General features: G+C 38.6%; 1 pseudogene; it reads left to right on the forward strand.

Moving 5' to 3' along the window:
• Window positions 1-13,621: 13,621 nt before the first annotated feature.
• Window positions 13,622-17,391, forward strand: LOC126931629 (heterogeneous nuclear ribonucleoprotein A1-like; annotated as a pseudogene).
• The last annotated feature ends 4,600 nt before the right edge of the window (window positions 17,392-21,991 follow it).

Here is a 21,991-nt window from a genome sequence, read left to right on the forward strand (position 1 = left end):
GGATTTTTATGGTATTAGGTCTAACATTTAAGTCTCTAATCCATCTTGAATTAATTTTCGTATAAGGAGTAAGGAAAGGATCCAGTTTCAGCTTTCTACTTATGGCTAGCCAATTTTCCCAGCACCATTTATTAAATAGGGAATCCTTTCCCCATTTCTTGTTTCTCTCAGGTTTGTCAAAGATCAAATGGCTGTAGATGTGTGGTATTATTTCTGAGGACTCTGTTCTGTTCCATTGGTCTATATCTCTGTTTTGGTACCAGTACCATGCTGTTTTGGTTACTGTAGCCTTGTAGTATAGTTTGAAGTCAGGTAGCGTGATGCCTCCAGCTTTGTTCTTTTGACTTAGGATTGTCTTGGAGATGCGGGCTCTTTTTTGGTTCCATATGAACTTTAAAGCAGTTTTTTTCCAATTCTGTGAAGAAACTCATTGGTAGCTTGATGGGGATGGCATTGAATCTATAAATTACCTTGGGCAGTATGGCCATTTTCACGATATTGATTCTTCCTATCCATGAGCATGGTATGTTCTTCCATTTGTTTGTGTCCTCTTTGATTTCACTGAGCAGTGGTTTGTAGTTCTCCTTGAAGAGGTCCTTTACATCCCTTGTAAGTTGGATTCCTAGGTATTTGATTCTCTTTGAAGCAATTGTGAATGGAAGTTCATTCCTGATTTGGCTCTCTGTTTGTCTGTTACTGGTGTATAAGAATGCTTGTGATTTTTGCACATTAATTTTGTATCCTGAGACTTTGCTGAAGTTGCTTATCAGCTTAAGGAGATTTTGGGCTGAGACAATGGGGTTTTCTAAATATACAATCATGTCATCTGCAAACAGGGACAATTTGACTTCTTCTTTTCCTAACTGAATACCCTTGATTTCTTTCTCTTGCCTGATTGCCCTAGCCAGAACTTCCAACACTATGTTGAATAGGAGTGGTGAGAGAGGGCATCCCTGTCTTGTGCCAGTTTTCAAAGGGAATTTTTCCAGTTTTTGCCCATTCAGTATGATATTGGCTGTGGGTTTGTCATAAATAGCTCTTATTATTTTGAGGTACGTTCCATCAATACCGAATTTATTGAGCGTTTTTAGCATGAAGGGCTGTTGAATTTTGTCAAAAGCCTTTTCTGCATCAATTGAGATAATCATGTGGTTCTTGTCTTTGGTTCTGTTTATATGCTGGATTATGCTTATTGATTTGCGAATGTTGAACCAGCCTTGCATCCCAGGGATGATGCATTGTATTTTTATTTGATTGTTTATTGTCTAGTCTTCTCCACTAGGTTGTAAACTTCCCGAGGCTTTTTGTTTCTTGCTGTACCTGTAGCACTGAGAAAGGTCCTTGAAACAAAAGAAACCCTCAACACACATGCATTGAATGAAAATAATTTATGCAATCTAAATCATTCTGATTTGGAAATTTGATCATGCCACTTCCTGTCTTAAGCTCTCCAATGGCGTCTCATTGCTCTGTGGATAGACTCCAAGCATCTAACATGGTATAGAAGACCTTCCTACTTTTCAGTTTTACCTCTAGCTACACCCACCATGTAGCTTGAGCTCCAGCCCTCCCTAACCTTTATGACGACTAGAACCGTGCCACTTCATTTTGTAATCCTTGGATTCCAGCACAATATCTGGCACAAAATGGTCACAAAGCAGCTGGCATTAAGTGACAGGAATTATGCTATAAAACAGAGAGTGTACAGAGTCTTCATTTTACATTTCACTAGACGGTTACTATATTGACAAAATGTTGATAATAAAATCAGCCCTAGCTATTTGTCACAGGTACTTTAAAAATCAAATTTATAGAAAAAATATTTATAGAGCACCTACTATGTGCTGGGCACTGTCCTATTTGTTAAGGGCACATTAATGATTGAAATAGACAATGATTTCTGCCTTCATGGAATTTATATTCTAGGAGGTAAAAGACTACACACACACACACACACACACACACACAGGTAATAAGTTCAATAGAACTAATTCAGAGAAGGAGAGTAAGGAGGCCCTGGTGCAATGCATATGCACATTTTATACTTGGTGGTCAGGAAAGGCCTCATAAAGATGATGACATTTGAATAGAGACTAAAGGGGTTGAGGGAATGAACCATGTAGACATTTGGGGAAAGAATATTCCAGTCAGAGGGAACAATAAATGCAAAAACCCTGAGGCAAGAACATGTCTATAGTGTTCAAGACCGTATATTCTGGGCCATAAAATAAATCTCAATAAATTTAAAAGAATTCACACAATATAAAGTGTGCCCTCAGATCACAACAGAATTAAATGAAGCTCAATTTAATAAATAAAAGTAAATAACAGAAAGCATCCCTGGATAATCCTCAAATATTTGGAAACTAAATAACACATCTCTGAATACCTCATGAATCACAGGATTAATCAAAGACAATGAATTGAATGAAATTGAAAACAGAAATTACTGAAATTTGTAAGATACATCTAAATTTATGAAACTCAAACACCCATATCAGAAAAGAAGAAAGGTTTGAAATTAACAACCTCAGCTTCTGCTTTAAGAAATTAGAAAAAGAAGAGAAAATAAAACCTGACCTAAGGAGAAGAAAGAAAATGATAAAGATTAGAGCGGAAAACAATGAAATAGAAAACAGAAAATGATAGAGAAAATCAATAAAATTAAAAACTTGTTCTTGAGAAAATCAAAACTGATAAACCTTTCACAAGACAGATCAGAAAAAGAGAAAGAGAAAACACCAACTACCCATATTAGGAATGTGAGAAGTGACAGTCCAGATTTGACCTGGAAAATAAAATGAAAATAAAGAAATATGATGAACAACGTTATGCCAATAAACTTGACAACTTTGATGAAAATGTACACATATCTTGAGTAGTATGAGCTATCAACATGGTTTTGACCCACATCCCCATCCAAATCTCAAGTTCAACTATAATCTCCAATGTTGGAGGGAGGGCCTGGTGGGAGCTGATTGGATCATGGAGGTGGGTCCTTCATGAGTGGTTTAGCACCATCCTTTTAGTGCTGTTCTTGTGACAGTGAGTGAGTTTTCATGAGATCTGGTTGTTTAAAAATGTGTAGCACCTCATACTTCATCCTTTCTTGCTGCTCTGGCCATGTGATCTGCCTGCTCCCTCTTCCACTATGATTCTGTTTCCTGAGGCCTCCCCAGAAGCTGAACAGATGCCAGCACCATAATTCCAGTACAGCCCGTCGAACCGTGAGCCAATTAAACCTCTTATTTTATTTATTTTAAAAAATGTTTAATTTATTTATAAATTACCCAGTCTCAGGTATTTGTTTACAGCAATGGGAGAACTGACTGATACAGCTATCATAATGCATTCAAGAAGGAACAGAAGACACTAAATAGCCCTGCACCTATTAAGGAAATTAAGTGGTTTTTTTAAAATTCAATTTATAAAGAAATATATGAATGAAAATACTTTCCACGAAGTAAATCCTAGGCCTGAATTATTTCATCTGTGAATGCTAAAAAACACTTAAGCATGATATAATACCCATTCTACGCGAACTCTTCTAGGAAGTTGAAGAGGAGTAAATACTTCCCAACTCATTCCACAAGGTTAGCATTACTCTGATACCAAAATCAAAGGCATAACTAATGAAAACCATGGACCAATTTCCCTTGTGAGCGCAGATGAAAAATTCTTAGCAAATTTTAGCAAGTTGAATGTGACAATATCTAAAAGAAGACCAAGTGGAGTTTATCCCAAGAGTGCAGTGTTGGAGGAAAAACAGGGGACACTGTGGCTAGGCTGGAATGAGCCAGGGAAGTGAGATGAGATTTGAGAACTAATGAGAACTAGGTCATGTGGGCCAGAGGATTTGTTCCAGATCATCATGACCCTGAACTCAAACAATTAATACTAGTAGTGTGAATTTTAGGCCTGTCTACAGGAGAACAGGGAAAATTGAGGGGCAGGGGGGACTGGTAAATACCACAGAGAGAATTGTCAGCCTCATTGCAAGGACTTGATTTTTAATCTGAGTGAAATATAGGAAAACCATTAAAGAGTTTTGAGTAGAGGAGTGATATCATCATTTTACTGCATTTTAATGATCTATTTTATTGACAACATATTTTAGTGGAGTGAGACTGGAATCAGGAAGACCAAATAATAATATGTAAGTCAAAGTATTCAGTAAATTATAAACAATTCACATACCAATAGTTACTCAAATATTGCAATAACTTCATCATTCTTTGTCATAGTTTAGTGCACCATTTCTGACAAGCTGCTTTATGTATACTTACTTTTTTACAGATAACAGTCTTTTGATAAAATACATTTTGCTAGAGAGGACTCTCAGAAGAATGTGGGGAACTCTGCTTGGTTATAGGATGATCACTGAAGCCCAGTGGAATTTTACCCAACCCTTTTATTACACATCCCTCAGTTTTATTGTCAGAAATAAAATATTATGCTGAATGGTAAGAGCCTAAAATAATACAACATTCCTTTATGTGAGGTACTTGGTCCCAACTTGATTGTGATGCCAGAAATACACAATATTTAACCTTTTTCCAAGGAGCTGGTCTCCCTTGAACCAGCCCCCTGCAGTCATTGTTCTCCTGACTGATGTTATTAGAGATCCTATGCAGGATCTAATTCCTACTCATGCCAGAGCAAGCCGGAAGAAGCTCTACAAATTCCTGGGAGCTACAAAGAAATAGGTACCCAGAGCCTAAAACTATTGGAAATGATGTTTGTCTAAAATGGCCAGAGACAACTTTTATAAGCTTCCAGGAAGTGGAGAACCATAAAAACTGACAAAAAAAAAAAAAAGCAAGCCAAAGCACACAAGGTCAAGGGAGCTGAGAATCAAAGACTATGATCACAGGCAAGGCTGTGGATATGGAGTGCACACGAGAGTTCTCTTTCATAAGGGATTGATGATGTGCTTGGGGGGCGAGGTGGCCATTTGCACTGAGTGGTTCAAAAAACGTACAAAGTCCAACCCATGCCTAAGTGAGTGTTGTAGCTCATAGCAATTTAATTTGTTTTGCCACACTTGAAAGTGCAGTATGATAGTGAGAGTATTAGGTGCCTTTGAAGGCAGGCAGGGAAGATTATTTTGGAGGAAGTGAACACCATGTAAAGAATTGTCGACCTCATCCACACTTCAAGTCAATTCTGCTGACATGAAAATGTTTTTCACAGGTCGAGTGTGCGGTTTCCATTTAGCACACAGGCCTTCCACCTGGGAAAGTCCAGCTTGGCAGCAGCATTTCCATCCATCTCACCAAGTTACCTATCCACGGCTGAGTGCTTTTAGCGTGATGTTTCTACAGCTGAGAATTATTCAGAAAACTATGTATGTTCATCTGTACTGAAGCAATAGTGATAGATCAACTACCTCATACACGTCATCTTGAAATCTCAGGAGGAAATTACTGCCTACAATACACACACACACGACTAGCTTTTAGAGTTTTGAGGTTTCAAAAAGTTCTATTAAATGGCTTCGGAATGTTTGAAATGTACAAAACATTTCCTAGGAATTTTTGTATCAATGTTTTTCCTACAGAAATGTCTGTGAACTAGAATTGTTTTCTTCTATTCTCTGTATATTCATTTAGTAAACATGTATTCAAGTCTATCCTTGATACTCAGCATTCAGATATTTATAACAATGAAAAACTGAAGTCCCTGTGCTCAAGGACTTTGATTTAGTGAGGGATAGAAGAACATGCAAGTAGTTACAATTCAAAAAGGCAAGCTGATCAGAGAAGTACAAATAAAGCACTAGGAGTTAAAGAGAAGGAGGTCACTAACTGCCAGGGTCATTAGAGACCAACAGAGAAAATTATATATGATCTGGATCTTGATGGACTAAAACGAATTTATGATGGGGAGAAGCAGAAAGAGTAACATTTTAGGCAGAAAGAATAAAGCCTGGAAGTATATAATAATGCTAAGACTTATATGCTGTATTAGTCCGTTTTCATGCTGCTGATAAAGACATACCAGAGACTGGGAAGAAAAGGAGGTTTAATTGGACTTATAGTTCCATATGGCTGGGAAGGCTTCAGAATCATGGCGGGAAGTAAAAGGCACTTCTTACATGGTGGCAGCAAGAGAAGATGAGGAAGCAGCAAAAGCAGAAACCCCTGATAAACTCATCAGATCTCATGAGACTTATTCACTCTGACGAGAATAGCACAAGACCGACCAGCTCCCATGATTTAATTACTTCCCGCTGGGTCCACAACACATGAGAATTCTGGGAGATATGATTCAAGTTTAGATTTGGGTGGGGTCACAGCCAAACCATATCATAGGCCATACTGAGGAAGTCTGCTTTTGATAGTCTCAATATCAAGCACCTCGCGAGTGCTTAATTTTGACCTGTTCTTTGTGGGTGAAAATGATGGGATCAGTTTATGTTCATGAAATTGATGGTGATAATAATGATTAAAAATAGGATCTTTCTATGGATCTTGGCCAACATGTCCATGTGGCTGTGCTAACCAATTATTTACTATTTTATCAACCTGCTTGCATTTTCCTATTTCTGAACCCCTTAATATTCTTTGAGAAAGGACTATTATACATCATGACTGTTAGTAGAGCCTAGAAGATTAAAGATTTTCTCCTTTGACGGTCTTAAATATAACAGTTCTTCTGAAATAAATTCATATATTCAACTTAATTCCTGCCAAAATTTCAGACACACATACACACACACACACACACACACGGCAAAATTGTTATAAAATAAACTTGGAAAATAATAGAGTTGAGAAAATTATGAAAACTAGTGCAAATACTAAAATCGAATTAATACTAAAGATATAACATATTGCAACATGTTATATAGACTCTGAAATAAAAACAATTTGTTACTAGGCTAAAAATAAAACCTGCAGCCCAGAAGTAGAATGTATTACATATAGCACTATAGTTTCATAAAGGAGATACCACTGGTCAATCGGAAACCCGAAGGTTTAGTCAGTAAGTGTTCTATGAGGGATCAGTTAGCAATTTGCAAAGAAAAATTAATTTAGAGTCTCATCTCATTTCATAGGCCAAAATATATTTTAGATAAAGAAGTAAACATTAAAAATGAAACAACAGAAACTAGTAAAAAAAGTGAAATAAATATTTATCAAATGTCTAGATTCAAAAGGACTTAGCTTAGAAATGATAAAAGACTTAAGAGAGAAAAATAAAGATTGAGCCATATACAAATTTAAAACTTTAATATCTAAACTCTAAAAACCATAAGACAAGTATCAAATTTGGAAATGGCTACAGAAAATACTAAAAACATTAATAACTTTATTGTATTATGAACTTGTATTAACTGACAAAAAAACATAAGAAAAACAGGGGAAAATACAAATAAATACAAAATTAACTAACTACAAAGGGTAATTAAAAATAATTATGGTTTTTTATTATATAACTAATCAACAAACATACAAAACCTATATTCATTCTCAGTTGTGATGGAAATCCAAAATAAAACAACATTAAGATATAATTGTTTTACTGGTATAAACAGTATTTTTCTCATTGATAATATTCAATGTAAATGCAAAGACAGTACAGTGTAGAGTTTGTGTTTGGATAATTGGCTGGTCATTACTTTTATATTCTTGATTTTATTTTTTTAAATGTCTTTAATGGTTTTTTTTTACTTTTATAATTGAAAAAAATTAAAAGTGACAAAATATATGTACAGTAATTAAGAAAAATATCTTCTCGAATTGGAGTGAATTTGTAATCCTACACACTGGGCCAACTGGCATCAGAACTTCCACTGACTATTGTTAAAGAATCTGCTCAAAAACAATAAGATTTTTCAGTGAAGAAGGGTTATTTCACTTATCAGGATCTGCTGAGTCAGCAGAACAGAGAAATATCTGTTGTCAATCAGCTCAAAATACTTAATAACAAAATAAGTGTTATTCAGCCATCACGAGTCAAAGGCAGAATTTTTTATAGAAAAGAACAACTAATGATTGAAACCTGCATATTCAGCAGACATTTACTCCACAGAATTCTAGGCAGCAAGATAAAAAACAAACAAACAAACAAAAAAACAGCGTTGCTAAATTACTAAAAGCCTAGAGGTGAATCGTGTGTGTGATAAGTGCTTCAGAAAATGTTATCATCTATTTTTCTTGTCTTTGCAGAGAAAGTCCCTGACTTACAATGGTTTGACTTGTAATTTTTCAGCTTTGCCATGAATTTAATGCGACATAACCCCATTGTAGATTGAGGAACATCTGTACTTATAAAACACCTCCACCTCTACACAATTTGTTGTTGGTGGTAGTAGTAGTGGGGGCATGTTATGGTGGTGATTCTTGACAGCTCACTGATATCTATATGAAGGGGTGGATAGAATGATAAATGGTAGGTGTGATGTGTTGATGGGACAAAGGGCCAAAAAGTTCAGCAGAGAGGTTGGGAAGAGAAGTGTCATGAAAGGTGACAGAAAGCTCCACATGCCAGCTTATTCCCTGGGCTAAAAACCATTAATGACTTTCCCTCTGTCCTCTCAGCTTGTGTAAAACACCTAAGAAATAAAATCAAGGTTCCTCTTTTGAAATTATTTCGCTAAACTCTTGAGTCAGCAATGCTGTATGAATTTGCATCTCTACTTTTGCAAGAACTATTTATTTAGAGAACACTATCTTGTGAAGATGTTTTGTGGGATGTATGACCATCAAGATCAAGTCACTGTAATCCTGATGTTAACCAGTCAGGGGTATGAAAGTGGGAAGGTTGGCCCCTAGGTGTATTCTGACTGCTCAAATCAGTCCTGTAAAATTGAAACTAACCTACCTGAGCCAGCTCCTATCCACCTGATAGGATACAAAGAAGACTCATGGGCCTGTGGGTTCTTACGTACAAGCTGCTGTTTTTCCCCTCTACTGATCGTGGGAATTTCCAGCTCAGGAGTTGTGTTGGCATGCTGTCCTGGACAGAGTGAAAGCAGGAGGACCTGGCCACACATGTGCTTAGATACTGCTTTCCTTTGTCCAGTGAGAGGTTGGAAAGGTGCTTACAGAATCACAAAAATAGAAAATAAGAATGAAACTAATTTGAACTTGGTTGTAAGAGGATTTGTCATTTACTATATCCTTCCTGTGTCTAACTCAGAGTTAAAAGAAACCACAACATTTTCCCCCAAACCTGATGAAGACTAAATAAAACACTAAACAAGAAAATAATCAGAACAAATAAGAGTTCATTAAGTGGCTTCAAACAAAACAAATAAAAATTGATGGTTTTCCTCTATACTAGCAATAACCAGTTAGAAAACGAATACAGAAATAGCGCATTCCCCCCAAAATAGGAGTGGGAGTATTGAAAACCTGTAAGAAGAAGATTATACTGAGAGAAAGTAAGTAGAAAGATATTTTTATAAAATGGTCACTCCTCCCCCAAATTAATCAATATTTAATTCAATTTAAATCCGATACAAATGTTTTTGGTTTTTTCAAACAAACTGAAGTTGTAACATTAATGTAAAAATTGGTATGGGAGATTGCCTGGAAACTTTTACAAAAAATAAAATTGAGCAAGGTAGAGTTGGGTACTTGCTATGAAGCTCTTAAAACTGTAAAGGTACCATGTTTAGATAATTTTGATGTCACTAAAAGAAGAGTCAAATCAATAGCATTCAGAAAAAGATTCATTTATCTATGGCGACTGGATATATAGCAAAATTAACATGTTCAATTTAGTGGAGTAAATTCAGACTATTTCATAAATGATGTTAAGATTGTTGATCCATCTAGAAGAAAGCAATTTTTTTAAATTTTACTTTAAGTTCTAGGGTACATGTGCACAGCGTGCAGGTTTGTTACATATGTACACATGTGCCATGTTGGTGTGCTGCACCCATTAACTCCTCATTTACACTAGGTGTATCTCCTAATGCTATCCCTCCCCCCTCCCCCCACCCCACAACACGCCCTGGTGCATGATGTTCCCCACCCTGTGTCCATGTGTTATTGTTCAATTCCCACCTGAGTGAGAAAATGCGGTGTTTGGTTTTCTGTCCTAGTGATAGTTTGCTCAGAATGATGGTTTCCAGCTTCATCCATGTCCCTATAAAGGACACGAACTCATCTTTTTTTATGGCTGCATAGTATTCCATGGGGTATATGTGCCATATTTTCTTAATCCAGTCTATTATTGATGGACATTTGAGTTAGTTCCAAGTCTTTGCTATTGTGAATAGTGCCACAATAAACATACGTGTGCATGTGTCTTTATAGCAGCATGATTTATAATCCTTTGGGTATATGCCCAGTAATGGGATGGCTGGGTCAAATGGCATTTCTAGCTCTAGATCTTTAAGGAGCTGCCACACTGTCTTCCACAATGGTGGAACTAGTTTACAGTCCCACCAACAGTGTAAAAGCATTCCTATTTCTCCACATCCTCTCCAGCCCCTGTTGGAGTCTTTAATCCATCTTGAATTGATTTTTGTATAAGGTGTAAGGAAGGGATCCAGTTTCAGCTTTCTACTTATGGCTAGCCAGTTTTCCCAGAACCATTTATTGAATAGGGAATCCTTTCCCCATTTCTTGTTTTTGTCAGGTTTGTCAAAGATCAGATGGTTGTAGATATGTGGTATTATTTCCGAGGGCTCTATTCTATTCCATTGGCTCTATATCTCTGATTCGGTACCAGTACCATGCTGTTTGGTTACTGTAGCCTTGCAGTATAGTTTGAAGTCAGGTAGTGTGATGCCTCCAGCTTTGTTCTTTTTGCTTAGGATTGTCTTGGCAATGCTGGCTCTTTTTTGGTTCCATATGAACTTTAAAGTAGCTTTTTCCAATTCTGTGAAGAAGGTCATTGGTAGCTTGATGGGGATGGCATTGAATCTATAAATTACCTTGGGCAGTATGGCCATTTTCACAATATTGATTCTTCCTGTCCATGAGCATGGAATGTTTTTCCATTTATTTGTGTCCTCTTTTATTTCTCTGAGCAGTGGTTTGTAGTTTTCCTTGAAGAGGTCCTTCACATCCCTTCTAAGTTGGATTCCTAGGTATTTTATTCTCTTCGAAGCAATTGTGAATGGGAGTTCACTCATGATTTGGCTCTCTGTTTGTCTGTTATTGGTGTATAGGAATGCTTGTGACTTTTGCACATTGATTTTGTATCCTGAGACTTTGCTGAAGTTGCTTATCAACTTAAGGAGATTTTGGGCTGAGACGATGGGGTTTTCTAAATATACAATCATGTCATCTGCAAACAGGGACAATTTGACTTCCTCTTTTCCTAATTGAATGCCCTTTATTTCTTTCTCTTGCCTGATTGCCCTAGCCAGAACTTCCAACACTATGTTGAATAGGAGTGGTTAGAGAGGGCATCCTTGCCTTGTGCCAGTTTTCAAAGGGAATGCTTCCAGTTTTTGCCCATTCAATATGATATTGGCTGTGGGTTTGTCATAAATAGCTCTTATTATTTTGAGATACGTCCCATCAATACCTAGTTTATTGAGAGTTTTTAGCATGAAGGGCTGTTGAATTTTGTCAAAGGCCTTTTCTGCATCTATTGAGATAATCATGTGGTTTTTGTCTTTGATTCTGTTTATATGATGGTTTACATTTATTGATTTGCATATGTTGAACCAGCCTTGCATCCGAGGAATGAAGCCAACTTGATCGTGGTGGATAAGCTTTTTGATGTGCTGCTGGATTTGGTTTGCCAGTATTTTATCGAGGATTTTTGCATCGATGGTCATCAGGGTTCTTGGTCTAAAATTCTCTTTTTTTGTTGTGTCTCTGCTAGGCTTTGGTATCAGGATGATGTTGGCCTCATAAAATTAATTAGGGAGGATTCCCTCTTTTTCTGTTGATTGAAATAGTTTCAGAAGGAATGGAACCAGTTCCTCTTTGTACCTCAGGTAGAATTTGGCTGAGTCCGTTTGGTCCTAGACTTTTTTTGGTTGGTAGGCTATTAATTATTGCCTCTGTTTCAGAACCTGTTATTGGTCTATTCAGGGATTCAACTTCTTCCTGGTTTAGTCTTGGGAGGCTGTATGTGTCCAGGAATTTATCCATTTCTTCTAGATTTTCTAGTTTATTTGCATAGAGGTGTTTATAGTATTATCTGATGGTAGTTTGTATTTCTGTGGGATCGGTGGTGATATCCCCTTTATCATTTTTTATTGCACCTATTTGATGAAGAAAGCAAAATTTAATTTCTACATCACAACTAAATAAAAAGTTTCAATTGGGCGTGTGTGTGTGTGTTATAATTTGTTTTTTCTTGTATATTGGCTTTTTAAGTAAGTCTATATACATCTAACTCCTTGTTTAATGGAATTTGTATATAACAATAAATTTTGAATGCAAGAATTTATCTAACTATTTTTTGATGGACATCTGAAGTGGTTCCAGTTTTTTAAGGATGCATTCATAAAAGTACAGTTGCTGAAATAAGAAAATCTGAGCATTTAAAATATTACTAGTTGTTGCTATTATATTTGTGGCACAAAATTCTGGAAGGAATTTCTCATTTATTTATTAAGGGGTTATTCTTAGTTGATTCATGGATGTCATAACTTGCTCACTGCTGTGCTTGATCAGGATAACAAGCATTAACTTGGCACTTTCTTTGCTCCTGACAGTGAGCAAAGATCAGGATCAGGAGGCATAGGAATGGTGGAGGGGTACAATAGAAACTCCTCACCCTTATGCTCTTTCAAAAAAAAAGTAGGGAAAAGTGCAGATTTGTAAGTACTAAATTGGGTGATAGTACCTATTACATGTGCTTTAAAAGAACCAGAGATTAAAAAAAAACAAGATTTTTACAAGACAAAATTAGGCTATTTTCTACAACTGTATTCCCCCCAAAATGATTTTGACTCCAAATCCATTTGGAACATAATATTTATGGTGATTATTGTGAATATTAATGTCCCTAATAATTAACTGGATAAAATAAATCTTCTGCACCATAAGAAAACTCAAATGGTCCTGGGACAAAGCTAATGAATGGGAAGGAAGAAATGTAACCAATACTTATTTATTATGTACGTGTACCATGTGCTAGGTGCTTTGATTACATTCTCTTCTATTTTGTCCACCTCTGGCCTAACTTGGAAGAACAATGCATTGCCAGGAATTCTCCAAAATGAAGGACAGCTTTAGGGGCAGAAGGTTTTTTTAAAAAAAGAGCTAGCATCTATAGAGTTCCTGCTATATGCCAAATATTGTGCCAGAATCTTGAAGCACACTGCTTCTGTTTCATACATGCTCAATCCTCTAAAGTGAGCTCAAAGATGCCTTCTAACCACATGCCAAAGTAGGAAGTCCTAAGGAGAGAACAAAGTCTTCAGGCACACAGTCTTAAGGGATGAAAGTTTTTAAGTGAAGAGTAGAAGGTACAAGTATGTGAAAATGAACCTTGGCTGACAGAAGTCTCCTCACCCAGATATGCCAAGGAGATTACCCTCCCACCAGCACAACCACCACCTGCCCCACCACTTCCCAACAGCGAATGGCTGACTTATGAACGCAGAAGTCCAGTCTGCTTCAAATCATGATAACTCTGCTATACTATTTATGTTCCAGAGTCCCCTGTTGATCAGGCCAAGGCTAGACTTCATTAGATGATATCCTTGATTGGTAATTTGCCCTTTCCTATGTCACCTCTCTTTTTCTGTTATAGGTTTGGCCTGAAGAACGCATCCTCCATAAATCCCTTGTCCTCAGTTTCTGACTCAGGCTCTGCTTCTGGAGAACCCAACATAAAATGAAGAAAATTTGAGTTCCTGACCATACTTCGATTTATCACACCTAATGATTTGTAATCTTCACAATGACTCTTTGAGGTAGGGATTATTAATCCCATTTTATGAATTATTAAGATAGGTACACTGAGCTAGATTCAGCAAAAAGGTAGGTCCCAGGAAGATAGTTCAGATAGACACTGAACTGCTTCAGTAGTTCCTAAGGAGAAGCTGATCAAGGCTGCCTTTAGTAGGAAGGTACTTGGGGACCCAACTCCAGGGCCCTAGGCTCTAACTTCCCACAAACCGATCCCTTCAGAGGGAAGGCAGAGGTGAGAGGACAGAAACTGTATCTTTTTTCAATCCATGTTATATGGTCACTGTTCTAAATCTCTGAAAATTAATCTTAGTCATTCCCGATACCTGGCAGGTGGAATACGTTAAATATGTTTTCAAATTAACATATACCTAAGGAGTCCAGGGTCTAGATCGCAGTGCTGTTTCTCTCAGTTTGGAGTCTTCATTATGTGTCTGTTTCCCTGGAGCTAGGATTCATCCCTGTAGTGAGCCTTCTGACTGCAGCTGATAGCATTCCTCTATCTCACCTTCCGATGGGGTGGTTCAAGACCAGTGGTAGATTCATAAGTACACAGCCTGGACATCTGAATGAGTTGGGACTTTCTGGATCAATTGTCCAGGCTTGAGGTAAGCTTTCAAGTGACTAACAAACATGGCAAGCTTGTGCTGCATGGGAACCTACTGACCAGATGGAAGAAAACTTAATTGAACACAGAGTCAATTTTCAAAGTTTAGAATATGGTGTGTTGCGATACATTTGTTAGCTTTCTCCTTTCTGCTAGGGGATGCTGTTGAGGAAGCTTTGTCAAAGTCTCTCTTCCCACTGCTGTCGTGTCTAAGTTGGAGTCTCCTAAACAGCCTGAACGGCTGTGGAAGCTCCTCATTGGAGAGTTGAGCTTTGAAACGACTGCTGAGAGCCTGAGGAGCCATTTTGAGCAATGGGGAACACTCACGAACTGTGTGGAAGTGAGATCCAAACACCAAGCGCTCCAGGGCCTTTGGGGTTGTCATAAATGCCACTGTGGAGGAGGCAGATGCTGCCATGCATACAAGGCCACACATGGGGATGGAAGAATTATACAACCAAAGAGTTGTCTCAGGAGAAGATTCTCAGAGACCAAGTGCCCACTTAGCTGTGAAAAAGATATTTGTTGGTGGCATTAAAGAAGACACTGAAGAACACCACCTAAGAGATGATTTTGAACAGTATGGGAAAATTGAAGTGATTGAAACCATGACTGACCAAGGCAGTGGCAAGTAAAAGGGCTTTGCTTTTGTCACCTTTGATGATCATGACTCCATGGATAAGATTGTCATTTAGAAGTACCACATTGGGAATGGCCACAACTGTGAAGTTAGAAAAGCCCTGTGAAGCCAGAGGTGGCTAGTGCTTCATCCAGCCAAAGAGGCCAAAATGGTTCTGGAAACTTTGGTGGCGGTCATGGAGGCAGTTTTGATGGGATAGACAACTTTGGTCATGGAGGAAACTTCAGGGGTCATGGTGGCTTTGGCAGCAGCTGTGATAGTAGTGGATATGGTGGCAGTGAGGATGACTCTAATGGATTTGGTAATGATGGTGGTTATGGAGGAGGTGGCCCCGGTTACTCTGAAGAAAGCAGAGGCTATGGAAGTGGTGGAGAAGGTTGTAGAAACCAGGGCAGTGGCTTCTGTGACAGCTATAACAACGGAGACAGAGGCGGCTTTGGCAGTGGTAGTAGAAGCAATTGCAGAAGTAGTAGAAGATACAATGATTTTGGCAAGTACAACAGTCAGTCTTCAGATTTTGAACCCATGAAGGCAGGAAACTTTGAAGGCAGAAACTCTGACCCCTATGGTGGTGGAGGCCAATATTTTGCCAAACCACGAAACCAAGGTGGCTATGGTGGTTCTAGTAGCAACAGTAGCTACGGCCATTGCTACTGTTTTGTTTTGTTTTGTTTTGTCTTTGTTTCTGTTTTTGTTTTGTCATTGTTGTTTTGAGATGGAGTCTTGCACTGTTGCCTCCAGGCTGGAGTGCGGTGGTGTGATCTCGGCTCACTGCAACCTCTGCCTCCTGGGTTCACACAATTCTCCTGCCTCAGCCTCCTGAGTAGCTGGGATTACAGGTGCCCACCACCACACCCAGCTAATTTTTTGTATTTTTAGTAGAGATGGGTTTCACTCTGTTGGCCAGACTGATCTCAAACTCCTGACCTCGTGATCCGCCCGCCTTGGCCTCCCAAAGTGCTGGGATTACAGGCATGAGCCACTGTGCCCGGCCAGAAGATTTTAATTACTGCCACAAGACACAGCTTAGCAGGAGAGGACAGCTGGAAACGTGACAAGGAAACTACAGGTTACAACAGATTTTTGAACTCAGTCAAGCACAGTAGTAGCAGGACCTAGCTGCTACAAAGAAGACATGTTTTTGACAATATTCATGTGTATGGGCAAAAATCTCAAGGACTGTAGTTGTGACCAATTGTACAATAGTTTATTTCAGTTTCTGTTCTGTAGAAAGTATAAAGCTTGCCTATAAAAGGTTTTAATGTCAATTATTTTTTGCACCCATGCTGTTGATTGCTAAATGTAATAGTCTGATCATGATGCTAAATAGATGTGTCCTTTAAAAAACAGTATGATGTGTTTGTTGTAGTACATTGGTTGGCTGACATTAATGAAAAGACCCACCTATTAACATTGATAACTCAATCTGGACTTCTCTTTATAAAGCTACCCGATTGAGTCTTACTGGCCGGACTTTATATGCCTCAGTGGCCTCTTAACAAAAGACTGCCTCTAAATTAGACTAAGTGTCTTAGAACCCTGTGGTCTAGAGAAATGAAGTGAAATGTAGTAGCTGGGAGAAACGGGACATTATACGTCAAAGAGAAGAACTATCTTTCAAAGTAAACTAGCACCCCATTCTAGCCCAGTGTCATGGCTGACTCTCAGAGCATCATATTTTCCACTGATGGGCTGAAGATTCATAAATGTAGTAAAACACTGAAAAACAATTGCTTTATAAGACTTCTTTAGAAAATTCCTCATGGGACTACATTTACAAGGTAGAGGGCTTGTCTTCAGCTCCCTCAACATCTCAAATTTTTTGACACATTCAGTACATGCCTGTTATGTCTTTAATCCCAGAACACGTGTATTTTCCCCTTCCAAATGATTTCTTTGCAGATGTCACAATGGAGAAGAGCTGTCAGAGGTGGAAGTAATTATGCTGTCACAAAGATATTACTTTTTTCTTCCAGTGCTGGAAGGCAGTCAGGAACAAGCTATGCATTAGTCTAAGAGCCATGAGATGTATAACTCCAGGTTTTTAAAGCTCAGAGTAGAAAATGAAGAGGGGGCAATGGCATAGCAGGTGAATGCATTTGGGGTGTATTACAGACCAAGCAAGAATCAATCACTTCTGTCTGTCAGACCAGATGGCTCTGGAAATAGTTCAATCCTCAGGGCCAATGTGATATGTTGTGATATGTGATATGTCACAATAATATGTTTTCCCACAGGTTTCAAGCCTATGTTTTTTCAAAAAAAAAATTTAAAAACTTGAAAGGAAGACAAGTGACCAATATTATAAGATTAATACAGAAAATAATAGTAATCATATTTAACAAACTTCAATTTATCCAATAAACCTGTGTGTCAGTCTTTCTTGCTTCAGGCCTGTTTGCATCAGAATTATCCTGGAAGCTTCTTAAAACAACAAAAATGAGCACACAAACATCTATTTAACCATAAGGGAATTTTCACCTAAAATCATCTCCCCCTGTGATGTAGATTCACACTGGAGTTGAGTATAATAATTTTGCTCTCATCAAAAATAATTGGAAAGAGAGGAGCTTTGGGATATGTCATTTTGATCTAAGAAAATTTATTGGCTTTCTTGCTGCTTCTTTGGATTCTTTTTTGCATATCATCTGGCAAGTGAGCAGGTGCACAGCTCTGATAACCAGGAAAGAACCCCCGACCCACTACCACTGCCTTAGAGCAAACACTCAATAAACAGTCACCGCATTTCCACCCCCGTCCCTACTCCCACCCACCAGGCAAGAAAGCTTAAACCTAGTAAAGTCTCTGAGTGCTCAACATGAAATGGAAAACCCAGAAGAGCAAGGTTGGAAATCGTGACTGGGAAGTCCCAAGTTCTCTAGTTCCTCCTGGAAGAGGGCATGAAGGTGGCTTTTTGTAAATATGGGCATATTAATTTTTATTTGATGAGCCATAGAAAACTGGACAGTCCAGAGATAAATAAAGGAACTGGGAAGGTTGGAATCCAGAAATATTGACCGTCAGTTTGGGATTGGCAGTTTCTCTCCTCCCCATCTTTATTACCAGTTATAGTACTGTTACCTTAGATGCACACATGCTTTACAATAATGTTTTTGAAGCTGAACCCTAGAGATTTCTCAGATATGCTTCCTATGTCTTTCTAGAGGCCCAAGCACATACCTCCCTCATTTATTGCCTCCTATTCAACTTGCACAGCTTTTATGTGGTTTACATATTAGCCTTCTGCTTAAGATTGTGTTTACAGGGTTTCACGGCACATCTCATTCAGGTTTTGAAAAATATTTAGATTTTAGGAGTTGCATTCTACTCTAAGTAACAACTCCAATCCTGCACCATATTTATTTATTGGGTGATTTTTAGGCCACAGTACCATTTTGTACAGTAAGGTATCTTCTTATGAAACAGAGAAGATATGCTTACTTCCTTAGAGGATAAATAATGTGATGCTGAATCAGATAAAGGTAAAGTTACTAAGAGACAAACACTGCATATTAAGTGTTATAACCACACATCAGAAGACCATTTTAGATTGTGGTTTCAGAGTGCTAGAATATTTGAACCCTGTTTGCTTAGGTGACTAATCTAACTTTTTGGTAAGACTGGTTATATTTTTTTTCTGTATAGAGAAGAGGTGATGAGAGAAAGTATTCTTTAGTTTATTGATTCACAATTTTTTAAAAAGATCTCTCTAGTTACTACATAGAGAACAGACCTGGTGGGGGATCTGTTCATGCCTGGGGAGGCCATTTAGGCACCTGCTGCCATCATCAAGGCAGAAGATAAATACCTCAGTTTAAAAGCAAATTTATTTTTACAAGTTATAGATGTAAACAAGTCTCATATGCATGCATAATAGATCTACTTTATCCTACCAAAGGAGAAGGAGGATAATGCAGACATAGACACTAGAACAAGACTGCCTTGGTTCAAATTCCAGCTTTGTCATTCATTGTAGGACCTTGCTTGGACAAACTGCTTAATTTTTTTTTTTTAATCTCTGTTGTCTTATCTTTAAAAGGAGGCTAATAGTGGTACCTGTCTTATAGGATTGTCAAGAATAAAGGAGTAAGTATATATCAAATGTTTAGAATAGTTCCTTCCAGTCAATCAATGGTAACTTTTTTTTCTTTTCTTTTTTTTTTTTTTTTTTTTTTTTTTTTTTTTTTTTTTTGCCCACGCATAAAGAATCTAAATGGTTTAATGTGGCTAATAGCCCCCAGAGGGCAGCAGAGGCATAAGAACAGAGTGGACGAAAGGTTCACAGAAAGATGTCCTGTCTGATGGAAAAACAGGGAGAAGGGCACTGTGAATCATACAAAATGGAGACTGAGCTCAGGGCCATTTATAGCCTGCTTTGGGGACGTTTTCTAATAGTTCACAACGTCTTGTAGACAAAAATCAAGGACTGGAATAAGTGTAGTAATGACAAGGATCCAGGCACGCATCTGAGAGCATATGTCCAGTAAACCTCACTCAAAAGCTAGCAAGAAAATCATGGCTGTTGGCAGGAAGGACAGTTGATACTGAGGGCAGGGGCCTGGGTTCCTTTCCACTTGGCCCTCTCCATGCGACCTGGGCTTCCTCATAGCACGGTAGCTGGGTTACAGCATGAGCGTCCCAGTGAAATCAGGCAGAAGTGGGATCATGTTTTAATGACTCAGAAAAGATATGTATCACTTCTGCCATATTTTAATAGTTAAAAGTCTAAGAAAAGCCCTCTTAGTTCCAAGGGGATAGGACACAGACTCCATCTCTTGATGAGGGAGTAGCAAGTTTCTGGAAAACTATATAAACAGGAAATATTGTAGCCATTTGCATAGAATACAATCAGTCACAAAGTGCTTTCCTAGAAGTTCATACTGGATTCTTTCTGCCTCATTTTCACATGCAGAGCATCAGCAAATCCTGACAGATCAGGCTGCAAAATACATTCCAAACCTGATCTGATCTCACCACCTGCACTGCTCCCACCCTCGTCCAACCCGACATGTTTCTCTACCTGGATCACAGCAAAGTCTAGTGAGAGGTTCCTCACCTCCAATTTAAAAATCCCATAACCTACTATTTATAGGGCAGCCAGTGAGAACTTCGAAAAAATGTAAGTCTAATCCTATCACTACTGCTCATCTTAGAACTATCCAATGGCTTTCAATTATGCTTAGAATAAAGGCCAAACTCCTAATGGCGACCCACAAGACCCTCCATATTTTGGCCCTATTTATCTGTCTCATTTCATCTTCAGGCTTCTTTCCACCACTCTCACTCTCACCGTCTTCCTCTCACTTTAGCTCCTGGGTATGTTTTCATCTCAGGCACCTCTGATCCCAAATCTCTTCATATCACCCTGTTCCATGATTCAAATCTGCTTGAACCTCACCTTCCCAGACCACCCAATATAAACGAGCATTGGTCCCATCACCAGCTATTCCTTAACCCTCCTTTATTTTTCTTAATGTACTTATCACTGTCTGAGCTTCCATTGTGTATGCATTTAAGTCCTTGTTCATACTCTGCGTCTCCCTCTAGAATATTAACACTTTATGGGCAGGGTTTTGTTTACTACTTTATTAACAGTGCTTAGATCCATTCAATAGTTAAGTTGAATATTGAATAAAGAGCAAAAGAAGAAACAAAACAAACAGTATAGGCTTTCAAATCAGTGGTGGTGTAAACGAAGATCTATTTTCACTGTTGTGAAAACATGTTTGTGTTCTTTACTAGGCTATCCTTTCCTAGTGTCCTGTGGTTTCATGGACTAGTTTAGGAATGGTTGGTTGTTTCCAATGTGTAGCACATAAGAAACTTTCAGCTTGAGCCTAAGTGTTTCCAGTGCTGAGGTTCAGTCATGTCTGGGCATGTTTGGTGAGTTGGTGGTGACAGACCTCAAATAATTCAATTCTAGTGAAATATTTGGCTTTAAGTGGATGAGGAGGAAAGGTACTGTGGCTTTGGCGTCGGTGTAGTTGGGGGTAGGTATAGAGGAGAGGAAGAGAACCCGAGGACAGCGATGTTCAAGTGAACATGTTATCACTCGTCTGGGCTTCTCAACACTGTTGAACACACTGCCTATATTTGGAGAATTCCCCACCTCCTCTGCAGCCAGTACACTGGTCTGTGACACAGACCCAGACCATGGCGTGTACCTCAGCAAGTTTGCTAATCACAAGCATGTGTTGCAAAGAAACAAGTGCCACCTAGAGCCCACCCTGGTGAGAATGGCAGCTGGTGAATTCGATTTCCAGAGGGAAGGGTGGCCAAGGTGACACCAGGACCCAGCACCAGCAGGAGTCTGTCCCTGGTGGAGTCAGCAGAGTTATTCCCACCTGGTCAGTTCCTTACTGTGACCCTGAGAATTGATCCTGGCTGGGAAGCCTCCCAGCCTGCTTTCCAGCCTCCTGGGAAATCTTACATTGTTTAATAAATTCCTTTTCTGCCCCTACTAGATTTTAATTGGTGACAACTGAGAACTCTGACAGAAAAAGATGGGGTGCTTAATTCCAGTCTACTTCACCGATTAGGCCTGACACCTAGGGAGAAAAGGGGTAGAAGCCAAAATGTCAGGAATTATTTTAATAAGCAATTTTGTAAGACTTGGAGTTTGAACAGCAGTACTTTGCTTCCCGGGCAACAAAGTTCTGCAACAAGCAGGAAAATGAACACTTGCCCACTTTTGCCTAAAACACAGCAGGGTCCTGGTTCCGTGGAAGCTCTGGTGAAATCAGCTTCAAACATCTTTTAGAAGGCTGAATACTTTTGCATTGATATACACAGGACCCTTTATAAAACAGATGAAAGTGGACTGCTTTGATCAACGTGGCACTTGGAGCCCCTAAAGCCAGGATGGCCTCATAAAACTCTCAGTGGTGAGGCTCAGTGGCCATGCCT

The sequence above is a fragment of the Macaca thibetana genome, chromosome 11 (assembly GCF_024542745.1).
Source record: "Macaca thibetana thibetana isolate TM-01 chromosome 11, ASM2454274v1, whole genome shotgun sequence".
NCBI lineage: Eukaryota > Metazoa > Chordata > Mammalia > Primates > Cercopithecidae > Macaca > Macaca thibetana.